This window comes from Styela clava, unplaced genomic scaffold, assembly GCF_964204865.1.
Source record: "Styela clava unplaced genomic scaffold, kaStyClav1.hap1.2 HAP1_SCAFFOLD_18, whole genome shotgun sequence".
NCBI lineage: Eukaryota > Metazoa > Chordata > Ascidiacea > Stolidobranchia > Styelidae > Styela > Styela clava.
In genome coordinates this window covers 520,001-532,500 of record NW_027556465.1, presented here as the reverse complement: position 1 = coordinate 532,500, position 12,500 = coordinate 520,001, and positions in this window count along the sequence as shown.

The window sequence follows — 12,500 nt, the reverse complement described above, 5'->3', positions numbered from 1 at the left end:
CTGGTGGGCGAGAGAGTGCTGCGTCGCCGGCATCGGCGTCGAAAGAAGCCGAGCCAAAAAAAGTTAAAGTACAAACGTGCAAGCATACTAACCTAACCCTAGGTAAGGCATGTCAGAGCGAAAGACAGTAATTTCGAATGAGCCAAGAAAGAGCGGTGCGGGGCCGGTCGGAGCGCACCCTTTTCTCGGTGGCTGGCGGGCGAGAAAGTGCTGCGTCGCCGGCATCGGCGTCGAAAGAAGCCGAGCCGAAAAAAGTTAAAGTACAAACGTGCAAGCATACTAACCTAACCCTAGGTAAGGCATGTCAGAGCGAAAGACAGTAATTTCGAATGAGCCAAGAAAGAGCGGTGCGGGGCCGGTCGGAGCGCACCCTTTTCTCGGTGGCTGGCGGGCGAGAAAGTGCTGCGTCGCCGGCATCGGCGTCGAAAGAAGCCGAGCCGAAAAAAGTTAAAGTACAAACGTGCAAGCATACTAACCTAACCCTAGGTAAGGCATGTCAGAGCGAAAGACAGTAAACTCGAATGAGCCATGAAAGAGCGGTGCGGGGCCGGTCGGAGCGCACCCTTTTCTCGGTGGCTGGCGGGCGAGAGAGTGCTGCGTCGCCGGCATCGGCGTCGAAAGAAGCCGAGCCGAAAAAAGTTAAAGTACAAACGTGCAAGCATACTAACCTAACCCTAGGTAAGGCATGTCAGAGCGAAAGACAGTAATTTCGAATGAGCCAAGAAAGAGCGGTGCGGGGCCGGTCGGAGCGCACCCTTTTCTCGGTGGCTGGCGGGCGAGAGAGTGCTGCGTCGCCGGCATCGGCGTCGAAAGAAGCTGAGCCGAAAAAAGTTAAAGTACAAACGTGCAAGCATACTAACCTAACCCTAGGTAAGGCATGTCAGAGCGAAAGACAGTAAACTCGAATGAGCCATGAAAGAGCGGTGCGGGGCCGGTCGGAGCGCACCCTTTTCTCGGTGGCTGGTGGGCGAGAGAGTGCTGCGTCGCCGGCATCGGCGTCGAAAGAAGCCGAGCCAAAAAAAGTTAAAGTACAAACGTGCAAGCATACTAACCTAACCCTAGGTAAGGCATGTCAGAGCGAAAGACAGTAATTTCGAATGAGCCATGAAAGAGCGGTGCGGGGCCGGTCGGAGCGCACCCTTTTCTCGGTGGCTGGCGGGCGAGAGAGTGCTGCGTCGCCGGCATCGGCGTCGAAAGAAGCCGAGCCGAAAAAAGTTAAAGTACAAACGTGCAAGCATACTAACCTAACCCTAGGTAAGGCATGTCAGAGCGAAAGACAGTAATTTCGAATGAGCCAAGAAAGAGCGGTGCGGGGCCGGTCGGAGCGCACCCTTTTCTCGGTGGCTGGCGGGCGAGAAAGTGCTGCGTCGCCGGCATCGGCGTCGAAAGAAGCCGAGCCAAAAAAAGTTAAAGTACAAACGTGCAAGCATACTAACCTAACCCTAGGTAAGGCATGTCAGAGCGAAAGACAGTAATTTCGAATGAGCCATGAAAGAGCGGTGCGGGGCCGGTCGGAGCGCACCCTTTTCTCGGTGGCTGGCGGGCGAGAGAGTGCTGCGTCGCCGGCATCGGCGTCGAAAGAAGCCGAGCCAAAAAAAGTTAAAGTACAAACGTGCAAGCATACTAACCTAACCCTAGGTAAGGCATGTCAGAGCGAAAGACAGTAATTTCGAATGAGCCAAGAAAGAGCGGTGCGGGGCCGGTCGGAGCGCACCCTTTTCTCGGTGGCTGGCGGGCGAGAAAGTGCTGCGTCGCCGGCATCGGCGTCGAAAGAAGCCGAGCCAAAAAAAGTTAAAGTACAAACGTGCAAGCATACTAACCTAACCCTAGGTAAGGCATGTCAGAGCGGAAGACAGTAATTTCGAATGAGCCATGAAAGAGCGGTGCGGGGCCGGTCGGAGCGCACCCTTTTCTCGGTGGCTGGCGGGCGAGAGAGTGCTGCGTCGCCGGCATCGGCGTCGAAAGAAGCCGAGCCGAAAAAAGTTAAAGTACAAACGTGCAAGCATACTAACCTAACCCTAGGTAAGGCATGTCAGAGCGAAAGACAGTAAACTCGAATGAGCCATGAAAGAGCGGTGCGGGGCCGGTCGGAGCGCACCCTTTTCTCGGTGGCTGGTGGGCGAGAGAGTGCTGCGTCGCCGGCATCGGCGTCGAAAGAAGCCGAGCCAAAAAAAGTTAAAGTACAAACGTGCAAGCATACTAACCTAACCCTAGGTAAGGCATGTCAGAGCGAAAGACAGTAATTTCGAATGAGCCAAGAAAGAGCGGTGCGGGGCCGGTCGGAGCGCACCCTTTTCTCGGTGGCTGGCGGGCGAGAAAGTGCTGCGTCGCCGGCATCGGCGTCGAAAGAAGCCGAGCCGAAAAAAGTTAAAGTACAAACGTGCAAGCATACTAACCTAACCCTAGGTAAGGCATGTCAGAGCGAAAGACAGTAATTTCGAATGAGCCAAGAAAGAGCGGTGCGGGGCCGGTCGGAGCGCACCCTTTTCTCGGTGGCTGGCGGGCGAGAAAGTGCTGCGTCGCCGGCATCGGCGTCGAAAGAAGCCGAGCCGAAAAAAGTTAAAGTACAAACGTGCAAGCATACTAACCTAACCCTAGGTAAGGCATGTCAGAGCGAAAGACAGTAAACTCGAATGAGCCATGAAAGAGCGGTGCGGGGCCGGTCGGAGCGCACCCTTTTCTCGGTGGCTGGCGGGCGAGAGAGTGCTGCGTCGCCGGCATCGGCGTCGAAAGAAGCCGAGCCGAAAAAAGTTAAAGTACAAACGTGCAAGCATACTAACCTAACCCTAGGTAAGGCATGTCAGAGCGAAAGACAGTAATTTCGAATGAGCCAAGAAAGAGCGGTGCGGGGCCGGTCGGAGCGCACCCTTTTCTCGGTGGCTGGCGGACGAGAGAGTGCTGCGTCGCCGGCATCGGCGTCGAAAGAAGCCGAGCCGAAAAAAGTTAAAGTACAAACGTGCAAGCATACTAACCTAACCCTAGGTAAGGCATGTCAGAGCGAAAGACAGTAAACTCTAATGAGCCATGAAAGAGCGGTGCGGGGCCGGTCGGAGCGCACCCTTTTCTCGGTGGCTGGTGGGCGAGAGAGTGCTGCGTCGCCGGCATCGGCGTCGAAAGAAGCCGAGCCAAAAAAAGTTAAAGTACAAACGTGCAAGCATACTAACCTAACCCTAGGTAAGGCATGTCAGAGCGAAAGACAGTAATTTCGAATGAGCCATGAAAGAGCGGTGCGGGGCCGGTCGGAGCGCACCCTTTTCTCGGTGGCTGGCGGGCGAGAGAGTGCTGCGTCGCCGGCATCGGCGTCGAAAGAAGCCGAGCCGAAAAAAGTTAAAGTACAAACGTGCAAGCATACTAACCTAACCCTAGGTAAGGCATGTCAGAGCGAAAGACAGTAATTTCGAATGAGCCAAGAAAGAGCGGTGCGGGGCCGGTCGGAGCGCACCCTTTTCTCGGTGGCTGGCGGGCGAGAAAGTGCTGCGTCGCCGGCATCGGCGTCGAAAGAAGCCGAGCCAAAAAAAGTTAAAGTACAAACGTGCAAGCATACTAACCTAACCCTAGGTAAGGCATGTCAGAGCGAAAGACAGTAATTTCGAATGAGCCATGAAAGAGCGGTGCGGGGCCGGTCGGAGCGCACCCTTTTCTCGGTGGCTGGCGGGCGAGAAAGTGCTGCGTCGCCGGCATCGGCGTCGAAAGAAGCCGAGCCAAAAAAAGTTAAAGTACAAACGTGCAAGCATACTAACCTAACCCTAGGTAAGGCATGTCAGAGCGGAAGACAGTAATTTCGAATGAGCCATGAAAGAGCGGTGCGGGGCCGGTCGGAGCGCACCCTTTTCTCGGTGGCTGGCGGGCGAGAGAGTGCTGCGTCGCCGGCATCGGCGTCGAAAGAAGCCGAGCCGAAAAAAGTTAAAGTACAAACGTGCAAGCATACTAACCTAACCCTAGGTAAGGCATGTCAGAGCGAAAGACAGTAATTTCGAATGAGCCAAGAAAGAGCGGTGCGGGGCCGGTCGGAGCGCACCCTTTTCTCGGTGGTTGGCGGGCGAGAAAGTGCTGCGTCGCCGGCATCGGCGTCGAAAGAAGCCGAGCCAAAAAAAGTTAAAGTACAAACGTGCAAGCATACTAACCTAACCCTAGGTAAGGCATGTCAGAGCGGAAGACAGTAATTTCGAATGAGCCATGAAAGAGCGGTGCGGGGCCGGTCGGAGCGCACCCTTTTCTCGGTGGCTGGCGGGCGAGAGAGTGCTGCGTCGCCGGCATCGGCGTCGAAAGAAGCCGAGCCGAAAAAAGTTAAAGTACAAACGTGCAAGCATACTAACCTAACCCTAGGTAAGGCATGTCAGAGCGAAAGACAGTAATTTCGAATGAGCCAAGAAAGAGCGGTGCGGGGCCGGTCGGAGCGCACCCTTTTCTCGGTGGCTGGCGGGCGAGAAAGTGCTGCGTCGCCGGCATCGGCGTCGAAAGAAGCCGAGCCAAAAAAAGTTAAAGTACAAACGTGCAAGCATACTAACCTAACCCTAGGTAAGGCATGTCAGAGCGAAAGACAGTAATTTCGAATGAGCCATGAAAGAGCGGTGCGGGGCCGGTCGGAGCGCACCCTTTTCTCGGTGGCTGGCGGGCGAGAGAGTGCTGCGTCGCCGGCATCGGCGTCGAAAGAAGCCGAGCCAAAAAAAGTTAAAGTACAAACGTGCAAGCATACTAACCTAACCCTAGGTAAGGCATGTCAGAGCGAAAGACAGTAATTTCGAATGAGCCAAGAAAGAGCGGTGCGGGGCCGGTCGGAGCGCACCCTTTTCTCGGTGGCTGGCGGGCGAGAGAGTGCTGCGTCGCCGGCATCGGCGTCGAAAGAAGCCGAGCCGAAAAAAGTTAAAGTACAAACGTGCAAGCATACTAACCTAACCCTAGGTAAGGCATGTCAGAGCGAAAGACAGTAATTTCGAATGAGCCAAGAAAGAGCGGTGCGGGGCCGGTCGGAGCGCACCCTTTTCTCGGTGGCTGGCGGGCGAGAAAGTGCTGCGTCGCCGGCATCGGCGTCGAAAGAAGCCGAGCCGAAAAAAGTTAAAGTACAAACGTGCAAGCATACTAACCTAACCCTAGGTAAGGCATGTCAGAGCGAAAGACAGTAATTTCGAATGAGCCAAGAAAGAGCGGTGCGGGGCCGGTCGGAGCGCACCCTTTTCTCGGTGGCTGGCGGGCGAGAAAGTGCTGCGTCGCCGGCATCGGCGTCGAAAGAAGCCGAGCCGAAAAAAGTTAAAGTACAAACGTGCAAGCATACTAACCTAACCCTAGGTAAGGCATGTCAGAGCGAAAGACAGTAAACTCGAATGAGCCATGAAAGAGCGGTGCGGGGCCGGTCGGAGCGCACCCTTTTCTCGGTGGCTGGCGGGCGAGAGAGTGCTGCGTCGCCGGCATCGGCGTCGAAAGAAGCCGAGCCGAAAAAAGTTAAAGTACAAACGTGCAAGCATACTAACCTAACCCTAGGTAAGGCATGTCAGAGCGAAAGACAGTAATTTCGAATGAGCCAAGAAAGAGCGGTGCGGGGCCGGTCGGAGCGCACCCTTTTCTCGGTGGCTGGCGGGCGAGAGAGTGCTGCGTCGCCGGCATCGGCGTCGAAAGAAGCCGAGCCGAAAAAAGTTAAAGTACAAACGTGCAAGCATACTAACCTAACCCTAGGTAAGGCATGTCAGAGCGAAAGACAGTAAACTCGAATGAGCCATGAAAGAGCGGTGCGGGGCCGGTCGGAGCGCACCCTTTTCTCGGTGGCTGGTGGGCGAGAGAGTGCTGCGTCGCCGGCATCGGCGTCGAAAGAAGCCGAGCCAAAAAAAGTTAAAGTACAAACGTGCAAGCATACTAACCTAACCCTAGGTAAGGCATGTCAGAGCGAAAGACAGTAATTTCGAATGAGCCATGAAAGAGCGGTGCGGGGCCGGTCGGAGCGCACCCTTTTCTCGGTGGCTGGCGGGCGAGAGAGTGCTGCGTCGCCGGCATCGGCGTCGAAAGAAGCCGAGCCGAAAAAAGTTAAAGTACAAACGTGCAAGCATACTAACCTAACCCTAGGTAAGGCATGTCAGAGCGAAAGACAGTAATTTCGAATGAGCCAAGAAAGAGCGGTGCGGGGCCGGTCGGAGCGCACCCTTTTCTCGGTGGCTGGCGGGCGAGAAAGTGCTGCGTCGCCGGCATCGGCGTCGAAAGAAGCCGAGCCAAAAAAAGTTAAAGTACAAACGTGCAAGCATACTAACCTAACCCTAGGTAAGGCATGTCAGAGCGGAAGACAGTAATTTCGAATGAGCCATGAAAGAGCGGTGCGGGGCCGGTCGGAGCGCACCCTTTTCTCGGTGGCTGGCGGGCGAGAGAGTGCTGCGTCGCCGGCATCGGCGTCGAAAGAAGCCGAGCCGAAAAAAGTTAAAGTACAAACGTGCAAGCATACTAACCTAACCCTAGGTAAGGCATGTCAGAGCGAAAGACAGTAATTTCGAATGAGCCAAGAAAGAGCGGTGCGGGGCCGGTCGGAGCGCACCCTTTTCTCGGTGGTTGGCGGGCGAGAAAGTGCTGCGTCGCCGGCATCGGCGTCGAAAGAAGCCGAGCCAAAAAAAGTTAAAGTACAAACGTGCAAGCATACTAACCTAACCCTAGGTAAGGCATGTCAGAGCGGAAGACAGTAATTTCGAATGAGCCATGAAAGAGCGGTGCGGGGCCGGTCGGAGCGCACCCTTTTCTCGGTGGCTGGCGGGCGAGAGAGTGCTGCGTCGCCGGCATCGGCGTCGAAAGAAGCCGAGCCGAAAAAAGTTAAAGTACAAACGTGCAAGCATACTAACCTAACCCTAGGTAAGGCATGTCAGAGCGAAAGACAGTAAACTCGAATGAGCCATGAAAGAGCGGTGCGGGGCCGGTCGGAGCGCACCCTTTTCTCGGTGGCTGGTGGGCGAGAGAGTGCTGCGTCGCCGGCATCGGCGTCGAAAGAAGCCGAGCCAAAAAAAGTTAAAGTACAAACGTGCAAGCATACTAACCTAACCCTAGGTAAGGCATGTCAGAGCGAAAGACAGTAATTTCGAATGAGCCAAGAAAGAGCGGTGCGGGGCCGGTCGGAGCGCACCCTTTTCTCGGTGGCTGGCGGGCGAGAAAGTGCTGCGTCGCCGGCATCGGCGTCGAAAGAAGCCGAGCCGAAAAAAGTTAAAGTACAAACGTGCAAGCATACTAACCTAACCCTAGGTAAGGCATGTCAGAGCGAAAGACAGTAAACTCGAATGAGCCATGAAAGAGCGGTGCGGGGCCGGTCGGAGCGCACCCTTTTCTCGGTGGCTGGCGGGCGAGAGAGTGCTGCGTCGCCGGCATCGGCGTCGAAAGAAGCCGAGCCGAAAAAAGTTAAAGTACAAACGTGCAAGCATACTAACCTAACCCTAGGTAAGGCATGTCAGAGCGAAAGACAGTAATTTCGAATGAGCCAAGAAAGAGCGGTGCGGGGCCGGTCGGAGCGCACCCTTTTCTCGGTGGCTGGCGGGCGAGAGAGTGCTGCGTCGCCGGCATCGGCGTCGAAAGAAGCCGAGCCGAAAAAAGTTAAAGTACAAACGTGCAAGCATACTAACCTAACCCTAGGTAAGGCATGTCAGAGCGAAAGACAGTAAACTCGAATGAGCCATGAAAGAGCGGTGCGGGGCCGGTCGGAGCGCACCCTTTTCTCGGTGGCTGGTGGGCGAGAGAGTGCTGCGTCGCCGGCATCGGCGTCGAAAGAAGCCGAGCCAAAAAAAGTTAAAGTACAAACGTGCAAGCATACTAACCTAACCCTAGGTAAGGCATGTCAGAGCGAAAGACAGTAATTTCGAATGAGCCATGAAAGAGCGGTGCGGGGCCGGTCGGAGCGCACCCTTTTCTCGGTGGCTGGCGGGCGAGAGAGTGCTGCGTCGCCGGCATCGGCGTCGAAAGAAGCCGAGCCGAAAAAAGTTAAAGTACAAACGTGCAAGCATACTAACCTAACCCTAGGTAAGGCATGTCAGAGCGAAAGACAGTAATTTCGAATGAGCCAAGAAAGAGCGGTGCGGGGCCGGTCGGAGCGCACCCTTTTCTCGGTGGCTGGCGGGCGAGAAAGTGCTGCGTCGCCGGCATCGGCGTCGAAAGAAGCCGAGCCAAAAAAAGTTAAAGTACAAACGTGCAAGCATACTAACCTAACCCTAGGTAAGGCATGTCAGAGCGGAAGACAGTAATTTCGAATGAGCCATGAAAGAGCGGTGCGGGGCCGGTCGGAGCGCACCCTTTTCTCGGTGGCTGGCGGGCGAGAGAGTGCTGCGTCGCCGGCATCGGCGTCGAAAGAAGCCGAGCCGAAAAAAGTTAAAGTACAAACGTGCAAGCATACTAACCTAACCCTAGGTAAGGCATGTCAGAGCGAAAGACAGTAATTTCGAATGAGCCAAGAAAGAGCGGTGCGGGGCCGGTCGGAGCGCACCCTTTTCTCGGTGGTTGGCGGGCGAGAAAGTGCTGCGTCGCCGGCATCGGCGTCGAAAGAAGCCGAGCCAAAAAAAGTTAAAGTACAAACGTGCAAGCATACTAACCTAACCCTAGGTAAGGCATGTCAGAGCGGAAGACAGTAATTTCGAATGAGCCATGAAAGAGCGGTGCGGGGCCGGTCGGAGCGCACCCTTTTCTCGGTGGCTGGCGGGCGAGAGAGTGCTGCGTCGCCGGCATCGGCTTCGAAAGAAGCCGAGCCGAAAAAAGTTAAAGTACAAACGTGCAAGCATACTAACCTAACCCTAGGTAAGGCATGTCAGAGCGAAAGACAGTAAACTCGAATGAGCCATGAAAGAGCGGTGCGGGGCCGGTCGGAGCGCACCCTTTTCTCGGTGGCTGGTGGGCGAGAGAGTGCTGCGTCGCCGGCATCGGCGTCGAAAGAAGCCGAGCCAAAAAAAGTTAAAGTACAAACGTGCAAGCATACTAACCTAACCCTAGGTAAGGCATGTCAGAGCGAAAGACAGTAATTTCGAATGAGCCAAGAAAGAGCGGTGCGGGGCCGGTCGGAGCGCACCCTTTTCTCGGTGGCTGGCGGGCGAGAAAGTGCTGCGTCGCCGGCATCGGCGTCGAAAGAAGCCGAGCCGAAAAAAGTTAAAGTACAAACGTGCAAGCATACTAACCTAACCCTAGGTAAGGCATGTCAGAGCGAAAGACAGTAAACTCGAATGAGCCATGAAAGAGCGGTGCGGGGCCGGTCGGAGCGCACCCTTTTCTCGGTGGCTGGCGGGCGAGAGAGTGCTGCGTCGCCGGCATCGGCGTCGAAAGAAGCCGAGCCGAAAAAAGTTAAAGTACAAACGTGCAAGCATACTAACCTAACCCTAGGTAAGGCATGTCAGAGCGAAAGACAGTAATTTCGAATGAGCCAAGAAAGAGCGGTGCGGGGCCGGTCGGAGCGCACCCTTTTCTCGGTGGCTGGCGGGCGAGAGAGTGCTGCGTCGCCGGCATCGGCGTCGAAAGAAGCCGAGCCGAAAAAAGTTAAAGTACAAACGTGCAAGCATACTAACCTAACCCTAGGTAAGGCATGTCAGAGCGAAAGACAGTAAACTCGAATGAGCCATGAAAGAGCGGTGCGGGGCCGGTCGGAGCGCACCCTTTTCTCGGTGGCTGGTGGGCGAGAGAGTGCTGCGTCGCCGGCATCGGCGTCGAAAGAAGCCGAGCCAAAAAAAGTTAAAGTACAAACGTGCAAGCATACTAACCTAACCCTAGGTAAGGCATGTCAGAGCGAAAGACAGTAATTTCGAATGAGCCATGAAAGAGCGGTGCGGGGCCGGTCGGAGCGCACCCTTTTCTCGGTGGCTGGCGGGCGAGAGAGTGCTGCGTCGCCGGCATCGGCGTCGAAAGAAGCCGAGCCGAAAAAAGTTAAAGTACAAACGTGCAAGCATACTAACCTAACCCTAGGTAAGGCATGTCAGAGCGAAAGACAGTAATTTCGAATGAGCCAAGAAAGAGCGGTGCGGGGCCGGTCGGAGCGCACCCTTTTCTCGGTGGCTGGCGGGCGAGAAAGTGCTGCGTCGCCGGCATCGGCGTCGAAAGAAGCCGAGCCAAAAAAAGTTAAAGTACAAACGTGCAAGCATACTAACCTAACCCTAGGTAAGGCATGTCAGAGCGGAAGACAGTAATTTCGAATGAGCCATGAAAGAGCGGTGCGGGGCCGGTCGGAGCGCACCCTTTTCTCGGTGGCTGGCGGGCGAGAGAGTGCTGCGTCGCCGGCATCGGCGTCGAAAGAAGCCGAGCCGAAAAAAGTTAAAGTACAAACGTGCAAGCATACTAACCTAACCCTAGGTAAGGCATGTCAGAGCGAAAGACAGTAATTTCGAATGAGCCAAGAAAGAGCGGTGCGGGGCCGGTCGGAGCGCACCCTTTTCTCGGTGGTTGGCGGGCGAGAAAGTGCTGCGTCGCCGGCATCGGCGTCGAAAGAAGCCGAGCCAAAAAAAGTTAAAGTACAAACGTGCAAGCATACTAACCTAACCCTAGGTAAGGCATGTCAGAGCGGAAGACAGTAATTTCGAATGAGCCATGAAAGAGCGGTGCGGGGCCGGTCGGAGCGCACCCTTTTCTCGGTGGCTGGCGGGCGAGAGAGTGCTGCGTCGCCGGCATCGGCGTCGAAAGAAGCCGAGCCGAAAAAAGTTAAAGTACAAACGTGCAAGCATACTAACCTAACCCTAGGTAAGGCATGTCAGAGCGAAAGACAGTAAACTCGAATGAGCCATGAAAGAGCGGTGCGGGGCCGGTCGGAGCGCACCCTTTTCTCGGTGGCTGGTGGGCGAGAGAGTGCTGCGTCGCCGGCATCGGCGTCGAAAGAAGCCGAGCCAAAAAAAGTTAAAGTACAAACGTGCAAGCATACTAACCTAACCCTAGGTAAGGCATGTCAGAGCGAAAGACAGTAATTTCGAATGAGCCAAGAAAGAGCGGTGCGGGGCCGGTCGGAGCGCACCCTTTTCTCGGTGGCTGGCGGGCGAGAAAGTGCTGCGTCGCCGGCATCGGCGTCGAAAGAAGCCGAGCCGAAAAAAGTTAAAGTACAAACGTGCAAGCATACTAACCTAACCCTAGGTAAGGCATGTCAGAGCGAAAGACAGTAAACTCGAATGAGCCATGAAAGAGCGGTGCGGGGCCGGTCGGAGCGCACCCTTTTCTCGGTGGCTGGCGGGCGAGAGAGTGCTGCGTCGCCGGCATCGGCGTCGAAAGAAGCCGAGCCGAAAAAAGTTAAAGTACAAACGTGCAAGCATACTAACCTAACCCTAGGTAAGGCATGTCAGAGCGAAAGACAGTAATTTCGAATGAGCCAAGAAAGAGCGGTGCGGGGCCGGTCGGAGCGCACCCTTTTCTCGGTGGCTGGCGGGCGAGAGAGTGCTGCGTCGCCGGCATCGGCGTCGAAAGAAGCCGAGCCGAAAAAAGTTAAAGTACAAACGTGCAAGCATACTAACCTAACCCTAGGTAAGGCATGTCAGAGCGAAAGACAGTAAACTCGAATGAGCCATGAAAGAGCGGTGCGGGGCCGGTCGGAGCGCACCCTTTTCTCGGTGGCTGGTGGGCGAGAGAGTGCTGCGTCGCCGGCATCGGCGTCGAAAGAAGCCGAGCCAAAAAAAGTTAAAGTACAAACGTGCAAGCATACTAACCTAACCCTAGGTAAGGCATGTCAGAGCGAAAGACAGTAATTTCGAATGAGCCATGAAAGAGCGGTGCGGGGCCGGTCGGAGCGCACCCTTTTCTCGGTGGCTGGCGGGCGAGAGAGTGCTGCGTCGCCGGCATCGGCGTCGAAAGAAGCCGAGCCGAAAAAAGTTAAAGTACAAACGTGCAAGCATACTAACCTAACCCTAGGTAAGGCATGTCAGAGCGAAAGACAGTAATTTCGAATGAGCCAAGAAAGAGCGGTGCGGGGCCGGTCGGAGCGCACCCTTTTCTCGGTGGCTGGCGGGCGAGAAAGTGCTGCGTCGCCGGCATCGGCGTCGAAAGAAGCCGAGCCAAAAAAAGTTAAAGTACAAACGTGCAAGCATACTAACCTAACCCTAGGTAAGGCATGTCAGAGCGAAAGACAGTAATTTCGAATGAGCCATGAAAGAGCGGTGCGGGGCCGGTCGGAGCGCACCCTTTTCTCGGTGGCTGGCGGGCGAGAGAGTGCTGCGTCGCCGGCATCGGCGTCGAAAGAAGCCGAGCCAAAAAAAGTTAAAGTACAAACGTGCAAGCATACTAACCTAACCCTAGGTAAGGCATGTCAGAGCGAAAGACAGTAATTTCGAATGAGCCAAGAAAGAGCGGTGCGGGGCCGGTCGGAGCGCACCCTTTTCTCGGTGGCTGGCGGGCGAGAGAGTGCTGCGTCGCCGGCATCGGCGTCGAAAGAAGCCGAGCCGAAAAAAGTTAAAGTACAAACGCGATGCTAATGAGCGAGCCGTTGTCTCGACTAATATGTAGGGGGCGTTCGATCGAGCGTCTGGCTTGAGCGCTTGTCGGCCTAGCAGAACGGTCGCATTGTTATGCCCGGGTTTTAGGCACCGCTGCAGGCGGCC